The 12,781-nt window shown below is 40.1% G+C and overlaps 1 long non-coding RNA gene across 1 annotated transcript in view; it reads left to right on the top strand.

Annotated features, from left to right (window-relative positions):
* LOC117733581 overlaps nt 1-4,004 on the top strand; it is a 32,771-nt gene extending 28,767 nt beyond the window's left edge. The window contains exon 3 of the long non-coding RNA XR_004609752.1: nt 3,933-4,004. This is a non-coding gene — a long non-coding RNA (uncharacterized LOC117733581). The remainder of the gene's footprint in view (nt 1-3,932) is intronic.
* Nucleotides 4,005-12,781: the final 8,777 nt, after the last annotated feature.

Below are 12,781 nucleotides of genomic sequence, written 5' to 3'. Positions count from 1 at the left end.
CAACTGTTGGTAACATGACCTCAGCAGTCAGGTTCACACCTTTTCTTTTTTGTCGTGCACATGCTTTACGGTATTTTTTTTGTGGTACATCCCTTTGTATACTGATTGAACTTCTTTGAAATAATAATATAATAATAATTCCAATTGCTGACATTACAACTCATTATCATTGCTTTTAGCTTAAAACATTTGATTTGGAACAAAATAAGCACCAATTAACAATGACAGAAAACATCACCTGATCAAACAGCTTCGCAGAGGCAAAACATTGACAGTCACTCAACAGTTAATACATTCCAGCTGCTGTGATTGCTGTTTTATCACCAAAATCAAAATATGCACTTTTTCAGTACCTTGCCTCAGTCACATGTTCTGACAAGGCTTTCACAAGTGGCTTGTCTCCAAGTTGTGTTTATAGTATTACTGTGTACTTTAGTGTACCTTGTTTTATTTAAACATTGTTTCATAAGGCTAAAAGTTTCACCTTGTAAAACAACACTTGAACCTGATTTGTCTACATGTTTAGAACTGCACTTGTGTCTGTATGAAATATTGGCATAGCCTTTGACTGTCAAATATATCTAGAAAGAGTCATCACTGTAATGGAAAATACCAGAAAGTACATACCCCATTAACTTGTGAAATGCCTATCTTCCTGAAGCTTTTTGTTATTTTTCTTTCTTTTTATCTCAAGTACCTGTTCCATGGATGTGTATATTTATTTAAGTCTTGAGGTCATGTGTAAAAAATGTATTGAAAAACAGTCATGCCATAACATATCAAAACCTGTTTTTGTGTAATTATCTAGATATTTAAAACCAAAAAAGAGTCTCATCTTAAAACAGGCATTGAATGTTCCTTCAAGATTTCGCTTGTTTTCTTTGGTTCCTCTTCTTGTCTCTGAGGTGAGACGGAGAGACTTTGAAACTAAAGTTGGCAACATTCTTTGGCAGTGACACACAGAGGAGTATCACCTTATTGCTCACTTTTCCAACACATGAAAAACACAAAGAGCTGAAACCAGATGTTCAGGTTCTAATCTAAAAAAAATGCATGATAGCGTGTATGGCAAGAAATGTGTAATTATATGTTCAATAAAGAAATGACAAGTCTTTGTCAAATAAAAAAAATAAAAAAACAATTGGTCCAAATCAATACTAGAACCAACTGTGATGAAGTTTAATGCTCGTCGGAAGCAGCAGTCCCATGTCTAGCAGGAGATCCCTCTGTGTTACAGGGGTGTCTAAGGCAGGCGTGTTGACTCACCTGGTCCCGTGTTTACCTCAGATGGTGGGATTAGTAAACTGCCATGTGGAAGATATGACTCTAATCCATTGTGCATTTACTTGGCACTCAGACATGGTCCTCTGCAACACTTCCGCTCTCCTAAAGGTAGAGCAACACCCTTAAGGAATGCAAGAAATATCAACAGCATTTTAAGAGTCTCAGCGTGTGATACAGGAATATTTTGAAATACCACGTAGGGTGCAGTTTGCTCTACGGAGGACGGTCGCAGGTGGGCTGTTTGGCCATCAGTGAGATGGAGTGTTATGATTGTGTCTCATAGTGTTATAGTCATCAATTAGTTGACAGATGCACAAGATAGATTAGTGCATCATATTCTGCCCACAGCAGGCACAAACTGAACTCTAGAGTTGTGCCTGGCTTCTGCCAAACATATTAATTTGATAACTTATTGAATATTAAACTCTCTTCCAACTGACTGTAGCACATACGCTGTGCTTTCAGTGTGTATTGTAGTATGATGTTTGTTGTAACAGCCCTTTGTTTTTTTTACAAGGAGAAGTACAACAGATCATATTTTTGCTAGCTGAAACGTGTTATTTCTTTAAAGGTACAGTGAGTAGCATTTAGGGGGATCTATTGGCAGAAATGGAATATAATATCATGAAGAGTGTTTTTCTTTAGTGTATAATTTGCTGAAAATGAAGACTTGATGTGTTTTTGTCATCTTTGAATGAGCTGTTCATGCCTACATATGGAGTATCTTCCTCCCAGAGCCGGCGCTATGTTTCTATGGTAGCCCCGAACAGACGAACCAAACAATGGCTTCAGATAGAGCCATTGATCTGTTCTTGTTTTCACCTCGGTCACCATAGTTCTCCTACACGCTTTGCATTAAGGGGAAGTTTCAGTTGGTCGCTCACCGCTAGGTCCCATCAGATCCTACACACTATACAAGCCTTTGACTGGAGACCCATGACTGGCACAAGGAAGAATGGCCTTCATAATTCGTCCCTCAGTACTTTATGAAGTACAAAAGTTGAACTAATCTCGCTTCTACATATACAGTAATTACAGTGTTTTATCTTCCTGTCTGTCTGACATTGTCTCTTTCATCTTTCAATTCAACCTTTTGTTAAAGAAATAGGAAAGAAAAAGAGGAATAAGAAAAGTAAAGTTGAGATTCTTTATGTTGAAAGGGAAACAGTGAGGTATTTCATAAAGCTGCTCATTTGTTGAGATCACAACTACTTAACTGCATACTAAGTATGTAATAAAGGTAATTCTTAAGAGGCAACTATTGTCCTATGATAACTTTGATAACAGATTAAAGCTTAGTTTATACTGGAGTGAAATGGCGTAATCACGGCTGGCGCCAGGTGTGCGTAGCTCCACAAGTGGTCGCCACGCTTGGTCGTGCACCTCTGAATTTATGTAACTTGGTCACGTGATCAAATGACTGTCACAAATAGTTCACTGATAAAAAGCACTTTTTACATGTCATGGGATTATCCAAATAAGGCCAGTTTGTATTTAGATGCTTTAGAAACAGGAGATCTTGTGAATCTTAATTTGAGTATATGTTTTACCAGCCAAATCAAATTGTTACATGTGATACTTGGCTTCTTTCTTTACAGGCCTTGTACAAAGGCCATAAAGTAGACCATGAATATGTGATATGAGTTTACAGATCGTTACAATCCCTCCTCGGCATCGTGGAGGTTGGTTTATGGTTACACCTACAGTCCATGGGTTACACTCGTTGTCTTTTTGATTCTTCACAGTTAATTTTGTTTGTACACTCTTTGGTGTTTCGGAGAATAATGCAACAAACAGCTCATTGAATATAAACGCCTCCTGTCTGCGCAGGCTCGCACTATAACGACAAGCGCAAGTTTAAACAAAGCTTCATCTCTGAATTAATGCGCATATAATGTATTTATTTATCGATATTTCATGACCATTTAGGACATTCTGCTAATGTGAGAGTTTTACAACTTTATCTTGTGTGTTTTTTGGTCGGAGCACTTGCCCTTGATGTTGTAACCACATCACCACCTCCATCACAAATGGTAGAAAGCAAAAATCTTATTTATCCAATGTGTTGATAATTAAGCCGTTCTCATTAGTGACATAATTGGAAATGTAATTAGCAATGGTAATAATTACAGCATTTAATACCTTTTCTCTTTGGTTATCAGGCTCTTTCAAACTGGTAATTAGCAGTCACAAGAATGTCATACTTTTTGTCCTAATTCATTTTAATCACCAATTATTTCTGTTGTATTTTACATCAATAAGTCATAACCACATTCATTTCAATAAACATACAACCATTGCCCACTCTTTAGAGTATATTTTTTATTTTCTAATACCAACGCTGCATTGTTTCAACTTTTCCTAAACTTCACTTGTCCACCAGCAACCATTGCTCGACCTCCTATAACAAGCCTCCCATTCTTCTTTTACTTTAACCAGCTGTGGCCAAAAATGTGAGGTGCTCCCTTGGTCACACCTGGATGAAAGACAGTGTCAGGACTCTTGGTTTTCCCCTGCCAGACTTTCGCAGTTTATATCAATCTGTTTGCACCTGAGAGTTTGCTTTTCCACATCGAGAAATGCTTTAAATCCCTGAGTTCAAAGAAACTGTATGTGATGGTAAACAGCTGTTTTATGTTTATCTACAGAAATCAGATGGCAGTAGAGTGAGAATCGGGCAGAGGCGATAACTTCTCAGCGGGTTCAGCTTCGGCAGAGATTGTTCAACAGGACGGTGAGTCCTAAACTCATATTCATGCCTTATCACCAGAAATAGGCTGTGAATTTTATAACATGTATTCAATAGGTAAAATATATTGATGGGTAAAAGCAACATTTCAAGCATTTGTAATTCAGTTGAAAAAGCATTTGACAGTTTGTAAGAACAGCTCTTGAAACAGTTTCCATCAGTGGGAAACAAATTATTAGATCGCTGACTTTCCTTCCACAAAACACAAAATGTGTCTTGTAATGCGCAGTGTTGGTGTCTCTGCTCTGTTAAAGTTGCACCTCTGTTTCGAGGAACAACTTAATTGTGTCAAACATGCACACAAGCAGCATGCACGAGTCATGATACCCCAAGGCCTAGATTAATTAAGCTATGAAAACCCACGAGCAGAGAGCATTCAGCAGGTGCCTGTTTGCCTTGGTATGGGACTTGTTTTTGGCAGTGGTGCAGTGGCTCATTATAAATCTATAATTAAGTTACCATTTTATTTGCTTTTTTTAAACATACAGTCATTAGGGATCAACGTGGCTTAAAGTCTGATTCTGTTAAGTGCCCTCTTGGCTATAATCTATTGTATCTTCTATTCTTTCTCAGGAATTATACTTTGACAAATATGTGAATGAGAGGGTGAGAGTGATCCTGAGTGTCCCACTCACTGGTCGTTATCCCGTGCCTCCTACAGGTGCTCTTGTTTTCCACTTGCTGTTGAGGCGCATCTTCTAATTCTTCAAATCTCTTGATTTGTTCTTAATCCACAACAAGCTGATTTGCACCCTCCTCCTTCCTCTTCCCACCCTCTGTACCTCAGCACAAAAACAAACATTGCCCACCCGCTGGCTGAAGGCATGGTCCTCAGAACCCCCACAGTTGGGCTCATCCCGTGTTGGGGTGTATTGGCAGCGCTAAGTGAATGCAATGAAGCGGCTCTCTCAGGGCAACGTCTGTTATTTTTGAGTCACCTGCCAGCAAAGAGGGAGGGTGAGATGCACAGCAGGGGCCTGAAGGAGGGATGAGCTGGGCTGTGGGAGAGAATCCCCCTGCATGCAGGGTGGTCAGATTGAATGAGAGTCACCACCACGGCGGTAACGTGTGCCAAGAGCTCGCTCAGGCTAACAATGTGGCCTGTGGAGGGGCAGACTGGGAAGGAAATTGAGGTTAACAACGTTGTTACATATTAAACAGGGCTCGTCTGTGCGTACAGGATGTGGAATGGTTAATCCTTGAATAGTCAAGCATGTTATTTAGTAATGAAATCTGTAAGAAATTGTATTAAATTCAAATATTTGTGGTTCTTTCTGGATATGCTGTTCTAAGGAACTCAGGATCAGAGCGATATTAAGGTTGTAGTGAGGTAATATTTGCAAACGAAAGCTGCAGTTAAAAACAATGCATTTGAATGACTTTACATTAATTACTTGGTTTCTACAAACCAATCTTAAAACTTTCAGAGTAGTTCAAAACAAATCTGAGAGGCCCCAGAACACTGTAAAGGTTTTTTATTCAAACATATCAAAATCAAAACAGCTTAGTTAAATCTGAATCAAACTGCTTTTTACAGCTCAAGCCTTACTATTGAATCTCACTGCTTTTCTTTACTCTTTCCCCCACTGTGCTTTGCCCAGGGGAGAGACGCCTTCTACGTGTTGTAATAAGGGTAGCTGATATAATGAAGGTCATTGTAATCAGAGCTAATGTGCCAAGGAGTCAAGACACTGTAGCTTTATTTGCCAGCAAGGCCCGGCATTTGGTACCCATGGGGATCAGACTGATAGTGTTATCTTTGCTAACCTGACTCTAATACAGGCCTCGCTCTGCTGTTTGTGTCAGTGTCGAAGCTGAACTTTTCCCAGTGATCCCTTCCATGTGTGGATGGGCATGGTTTGGGCTCCACTTCTCTCCATCCTGGTTAAATCCCATCCCAAGGTGTTTGGCTTCCCTCAGTTCACATTCTGCATTTAAAGAGCTGCGCTCCCTCTCTTTGACTGTCTGGCTCGAAAAACAGACTGGGCTCACATATGCTTCGATTGAATGTACTTGACATAGAAACATTACATTGGCGTCTGCTGAGGTCTGGCTCGTAAGAGATGACCTCTAAATCTAATCCTGTCCCTCAGGATATGCAAATGTCCTCAGCTCAAATTTGATTTGTTTTTGTCAGTTCAGGACACAGCAGTTTGTTTACAACTGTTATCTAACACAGTGTGAAAAACGGATGGCGCACATACATAGCTCTACTTTATACGACGTTTTACAACCTTGCTCCCCAGACTGTTTTGATATTAAGGTCTCGTATAAATTTGCCTTAAACTTTGGCATTGGAATTCCTTTTTTATTAGCTAATCATTTTTGTTTGACGAGATATCTTATAAAGCGAGTTCCAGCGAGTTTATGAACTGATCAAACTACAACAGTGACTAATTAACTGTAATTACTGTGAAGGGTAAACGTAAAAACTGGTTGATAGAATGAACTCAACACAAAGATATTTGTGAAACTTTAGAACTGCATATTGGGAATCTTTTTTCTTCCATGGGAATTTAAAGTCAGAGGTCTGATGATCAAATATGTCAACGGATATTTATCAGGAACAGCTAGAAATCTAGCGGGCATCCTCAGCAAGGCTTCGGCAAGGGGGATTTCCATTTCTGTTCATTTTTTTTTTTTTTTTTAAACTTGCCTTTCTAATGTGCCGCTTTCTGTAAGAAACATCAAAGGCCTTTTTTTTTCCTATTCAACTGAGCACACCTACAGGAAAAAGAGGCTACCCATATCTAACCCCATGCAAGTCCCCTGGTCCCATCATTCAAACTTCCAAGCCTCTCTTTGTGGCTTCCTAGAGGACCATGGTGAAATGATCTCTTTTGTTTCGCATCATTAGTTCCATCTGTTGTGCGAGCAGGCCTGTCTGTTCCGGAGCATGGCAACGTGATGGTCGCCAGGGGCGATTGGAGACGCTACCGTCCCGGTGGCTTGTGGCTCGACCTCCGCCACCACCGCTGCCTCGTCCGTGATCCCCGTGACACTCTCACGCTCGCTTGACTGTTTTTACTTATTTATTCATACATCAGGGAAAAATAGAAGCGCACGTGTGCTTCACATGCATGAAATATAGTCTGTTGCTTTGGAAGAAGGTGCAATATCATTTTTTACCTTATTCAACATAATTGATCCTTTATAGTTGATGAGCAGCTTAAATGTTTATAAAGTTGTGTTCCTGAAACAATACTTACTGTGTAAACACATTTTCAATCTCTCTGAAGTGATTGTTTGCAGTACACATCACAATACGACAAATTCACAGTGTATGTCCACTCTGTGTTGAAAACTGGCTTTAATAGGTCAGATTTGTGTGCTTATTTTCTTGCAGTCGGGACTAAATGATGCACCAACAGATGTAGCATTTTCTCTCAACAAGGAAATATTTTATTCATGATTTACATGAATGATAAATCTTCAGAAAGTCTTAGCGCTGATGGGCATACACAATTTAACATCTGTCATCCTCAGAATAATTAATCGCATACCAGAACACTTGGGACTGAGTGTTGGATTTTTCCTCTTACTTTACTTGATCTAATTAATTCTTTAAAAGCAACACATTCTGTAAAGAAGACTGGAATAATAAACATACCAGACATACGCTGCGCTAAAGACAAAAATCCAGGAAAGATGCCGGATCTTGTTCTTGTAAAGACTGCTTTTTTCAACTGTGAAACCCTGCAAACGCCACCAAGACGGGGAAATGTGGCCTTACGTTCTAATTATAATTCCTAATTCCCAAATGAATATTTCCATAATGTCTCCCGAGTGAATTGCTCTGGCCTTATCACCATAGTGTGAATGTACAGCACAAGGGCATCTGTGTGCATGTCAATGTGGAGATCACCAGATCATTTTCATTGAAGACAGAGCCATCAAAGGTCATATACATCCAAATGACCTAACCTTGCAATGTAACACCTGGGTGTAAAAGTGGACTCATCCCATCTACTGGGATGGGTGTAATGTACCTCTAATGTATAAAGTGCGGAAATAAAACAAGAGTTATAGGTTGGTGGAGGAGGTTCAGTGTGGGCTGGAGAATACTGTAACTCTATAGGGGGGAAAAGCTGTGTTGGTATCACCCGAGGTGACAGACTATTGCCAAAGTGCTGTATTTGTTGGAACCATTATGAAATAAAGTCTATGAAAAAGGCCAATATTCAGTTTGAATTGATTCCTGGAAAACTCCAGAAGTGAATATGCTTTCATTTTGATAGTATTACTATGGACAAAATGTGTTGTGTCAGTTTCACCTCGCCATTACTTTGCTCCATTAAGGCAAAACCGACTGATTTTATTTTTGCCCAGTCTATTTTCTGTGATAAAATGAAAATGGGAGAGCTTTATTAAGTCTGAGTGACACCTAAAGCTGAGAGCCAACAGGAAAATAAGTCATGTGGGATCTAGTTTCAGTTCATTTTTGCTCAATTCCCATCTACTGATCAAATACTGCACTTTCCAGTAGGGGCCTAATGGGAGTGTCAAGTTCACAAAGGCCCTCTCTCTTCCTCTGACTCCATTACCTGATAACATTGCTGGTTTTGGCACTTATTTGCACAGCGCAGTGAAGCTATGCTTGTGCTGTGCACATTTTGTAGGAGGTTGTAATCGAAGCTATATGGAGGCCATTTTATTAATTTCTACAAATCTTCCCTGCACACGTGTCCAAGTTGCTATGGGCACGAACCCATCTCATTTTCTTCCCTGTACTCTGACTATCTGAACTGTACTTTTTAGTGAAGCTTTTGAATGCTGCTCCTCTTTAAGCCAAACAAACATGACCACTGATGTCTTGGGTTCAGGGCCTTTCAAACAACCTTTCAATAAAACAAGCTCAGCTGTGAGACATACAGGATCTCTCATGCTGGGCAGCCCCGCTGAAAATACCCTCCCTCCTGTTTCAAAGCCATCAGCTTTTGGTTCCCCAAGGGGAGCCAGCATTATCCTGCAGGGTTTATTTAAACTTGTTGGGAAGGTCTTGCCTTTTTTTTTTTTCATGCAATGTGTTATCTGACATTTAGGAGAACCTCTTATAAAACTGATTTTATTTTATTTGGCTTATCGATTCGAGTTTTAAGACTTTTGGTGCCAATTTCCTGTGGTTTTTGACCTGGCCTGCGTGGAGCTGGGCAGGCCACACCTGCAGCTCATCTGGCATAAGCATAAGATGATGGATGCTGAGATGCCTAGAAGTAGGTCTGATTGCCATACTTTTAGTACTTTGTGAGTGACGGTAACCTGAAAGGTGAGAGAAGGAACAAAGGAGAAAGACAAATGAGGAGAGATGACAGAGGCATCCTTTACAGCTTGATGCTGAGCTCCTTGACTTGTTTTTATTGACCTTTTCCCTGATCTATCTACAGTATAAGATACGCCACTTAAATAAATGTCGTTTGACCGTCTCTGGTTTCAGTGTCAAACACTGACGTGGTATTTTGATAGAATTCATCCGTTCGTGTGGATAGTCTATCTATTCTCACTGCTTATAGAGCCGTATTTGACTGAATATAGGCATTTGCAGTGCATCTTCTTTTTAACCACTTCTTAATTACTTCTTAAATCATCAAACTGGTCAGTCTCAGTGTGTTACTTTCTTGTTCTATCTTGGGAGGGTAACTATACTTTGGCTGAGACATTACTGGACCATTAAACCACAACCCAGCCCCACACTCTCAAGCACTTTCAGTTCTGTATAAATGCATCGGAATTACATTTAAAGGAGGGTGCAAAAAGACCACAAGAAAGGCTACTTATTCTCTTAATGATGACTTGTCCTTTTAAAAGTCGTCCTCTTCATCCACAAATGGATGAGTACGGCAGAGGAGCACCCCAGGGACTGAGGTCATCCCAACCTTCTTGTCTCAGCACAGGAAGTTACTTTCTATGAAATGAGGCAGGACAGTTCGCATTAAAAGTTGAATTTGTTGACAGGGAGTGGGGGGAGTGCAATGCCACATACCACATAGTAATTATTGTGGGGGTGGATAAGTTGGCAGGTATTTGTGATTAGTTGGCTGCCCACTAATAGCTGTGGCAAGATGAAAACCGTAAACATAATATTTATGTTTTTGAATAAGTGTGTTACATGTCAACATTAAATTCTTAACAGACAGAAGCCAGAGTTTTATTTATTAATGGCTCTGTTGATTTATTTTTTAAATATCAAAACTTGGCACCGTCTGCTGCATCAACATGATGTACATATAATGTATTTGAATTGAACATTGTGAAAGAAGTTGGACATGTTTGTCATGGGAGTGCACAAAAAGATAATCCATGTACTGGCAAGCCAAGACATTGAACTATCAACACCCATCTATTATGGTTTCTGTCATTGTTGCACAAATGTATTGTTGATGAACAGAAGTTTTGAACAAACGGCATCATTTTGTAAGTCTATATTTGTATTGCTAAAGTTGAGGGAGCCAGTTACTTCATACTGTTTTGAGTAGAGTGGCTGGCACAGTGGTAAAAACACAGATTACAGATATACAGATTACAATATAACGCTAATTTCTTTTTCAATCCCACCACCTTTGGGCTGCCTACAAGCACACATCATGCGGGTGAGGTGTAGTCAGTGATATACATGACATGTGCCTCTAAGGACCCTCTGATTTGTATAATATCCTTCAGACAAGGTCATAGCAGTGCCTACGTCTTTGAAGATAGAGGAAAGAGAACATGTTCCCCCTTCATTGTGCCTGTGGAATAGAACAAACGTGAGATCACGGTGTCGAGGGGCTTCCACTCTTCAAAGTTGATATGAATCAGACATGAAAAGATTTAGATAAAGTGATAGTTATCTTGATTCCTGGCGCCGTCCGTTGAATAGACGCGTAGGGAAGCTGAATAGCGGTGTTTTAGTGCGAAATCCTGGGGAAACGTATCCATCTGGTGTATGAATAATTTAGATGGCTCAAGTTGGTTCCTGTTGCTGTTGTGTTTGCGCTCAGCTTTCTCTCTCAGCTCAGCACCCCCACCACCTTCCCTCCCTCCTTGACATCACTCCTGAGGCTTGTTTGTGATGCTTAAAGGGAAGTTGGGCCACATGAGGAATTGAGGGGAGGAGAAACTCACTTTCTCTCTCTGCTGTGCTTTCTGTCTCCCTTCTTCTTTCTTTCTTAGACCTTAACGAACCTCAGATAAACAGTCTAACACCCATAGACTCCTTCACTCACACACACACACACACACACACACACACACACACACACACACACACACACACACAAACCAGTGGTGGCTCTGTAGATGTCAAGGAGCTAAACATACAGTACACCTTGCACACGTTTGAAGTCTGACAATCTTGAATTTCAATAATTAAAATCTGATCATTAGCGTGCGCTAAGCATTGTGTTAATAAGACTGGGTGTGACCGATAATAGATTTTTACATGGCACTTATGAATGCATTATGCAGCACTTAACAGAGCAGAGTTGGTTCAAGTTCTTTTCACATGTAACGTGAATGTAGGGAGTTTAAAACAAATGTGCACGTATGCAAACACGTTCTCACACTAAAGCGCCAAATAACGCAGCTTGGTCTTCACAGGAAGTTCGGTTTAGACAACAAACCACTTAGTTATGTTTAGAAAATAAGCACAGTTGATGTTAGTTGGACTAACATGTCACGTGACCAGCTAATGACAAACGGGTCACGTGAGTGTCTTTATTAGCGGCAATGACAACTGAGATAACAAAATGTCAACTTTACTTTTAGTTCCGCACGTGACACGAACAGTGGTCTCCTGGACAAAAGTCCTGTGTTTGTACTTAAAGTGACAGTACCTGTTTAGTGGCATCTCGTGGTTTGTGGCAGGTTGCAACCAACTAAATACCCCTCAGCTCAGCCCTTTCCAAGCGTGTCGGAGAACTACGATGGCCTACAGGTGGGGATGATATCTTCAGGATTTTAGGAACTAGGCTGCTCTTATCGATTCTCAGTTCTTTATTATTTATTACTAAATAATCGTTTAAAAAGAGAATTAGAAGTTATTGATAATTTAGAGTTCAATAGTTTATAGAGCAGCAACAGCAAAGTCACTATATAAAGTAATTAATATCGCACTGGAAACAAATGTAAAATGTATAAAAAGAATGAACACTTTCCGGCAGTATCAGTAATTCCTCCTGTCTTCTGTCTTCTGTCCACCTGACTGCTTTGTCTTAGTCAGCAGAGACTAAAAAGAAACTAAAAAGAGAATAAAAAACACTAGTATCGTCGGGGCTTATCAATACTATGATCTTTAATTATTTAGCATCGGTGCCCGTTTATTACTGCAACCTTTAGATAAAGTAAAATGCAAAAGGCTCTTGCTAGAGCAAATGTCTGTTCTGGGCTGCTGCAGAAACATGGCGGACTCCGAGATAACCGGCGCCCAAGGAAGATATAAATGGCTTTTTCTAGGCTAAGAACCACCGTTTTCAAGCCTCAAGTTAAGCATTTTGGCCCTGAATGTAAGTTTAAGGCACTTTCGCATTGGCTTCACTCTTCAGACCCAGAGTTTGCCACCTAGTTAAAAAAACTGACATACAGTATTGTACCTTAACTGCAGGGTATTGCAAAACTCAAATACACTAAGCACCCGATGGCTTTAATTTATTGAAAAATGCAAACATGCTCCGGTTGAGTTGTGTCCTCTGGTGTAATCCAGTCCCTGTCTTTAAAGGAACCAGTGAGGATGAGGGGGTAGCATTGAGGAATAGGAGGAGGGAAAGACGGAGA

This window comes from Cyclopterus lumpus, chromosome 7 (genome assembly GCF_009769545.1).
Source record: "Cyclopterus lumpus isolate fCycLum1 chromosome 7, fCycLum1.pri, whole genome shotgun sequence".
In the NCBI taxonomy this organism is placed as follows: domain Eukaryota; kingdom Metazoa; phylum Chordata; class Actinopteri; order Perciformes; family Cyclopteridae; genus Cyclopterus; species Cyclopterus lumpus.
The sequence above is the reverse complement of the archived record's forward strand: the minus strand, read 5'-3'. Positions and strand labels throughout refer to the sequence as shown.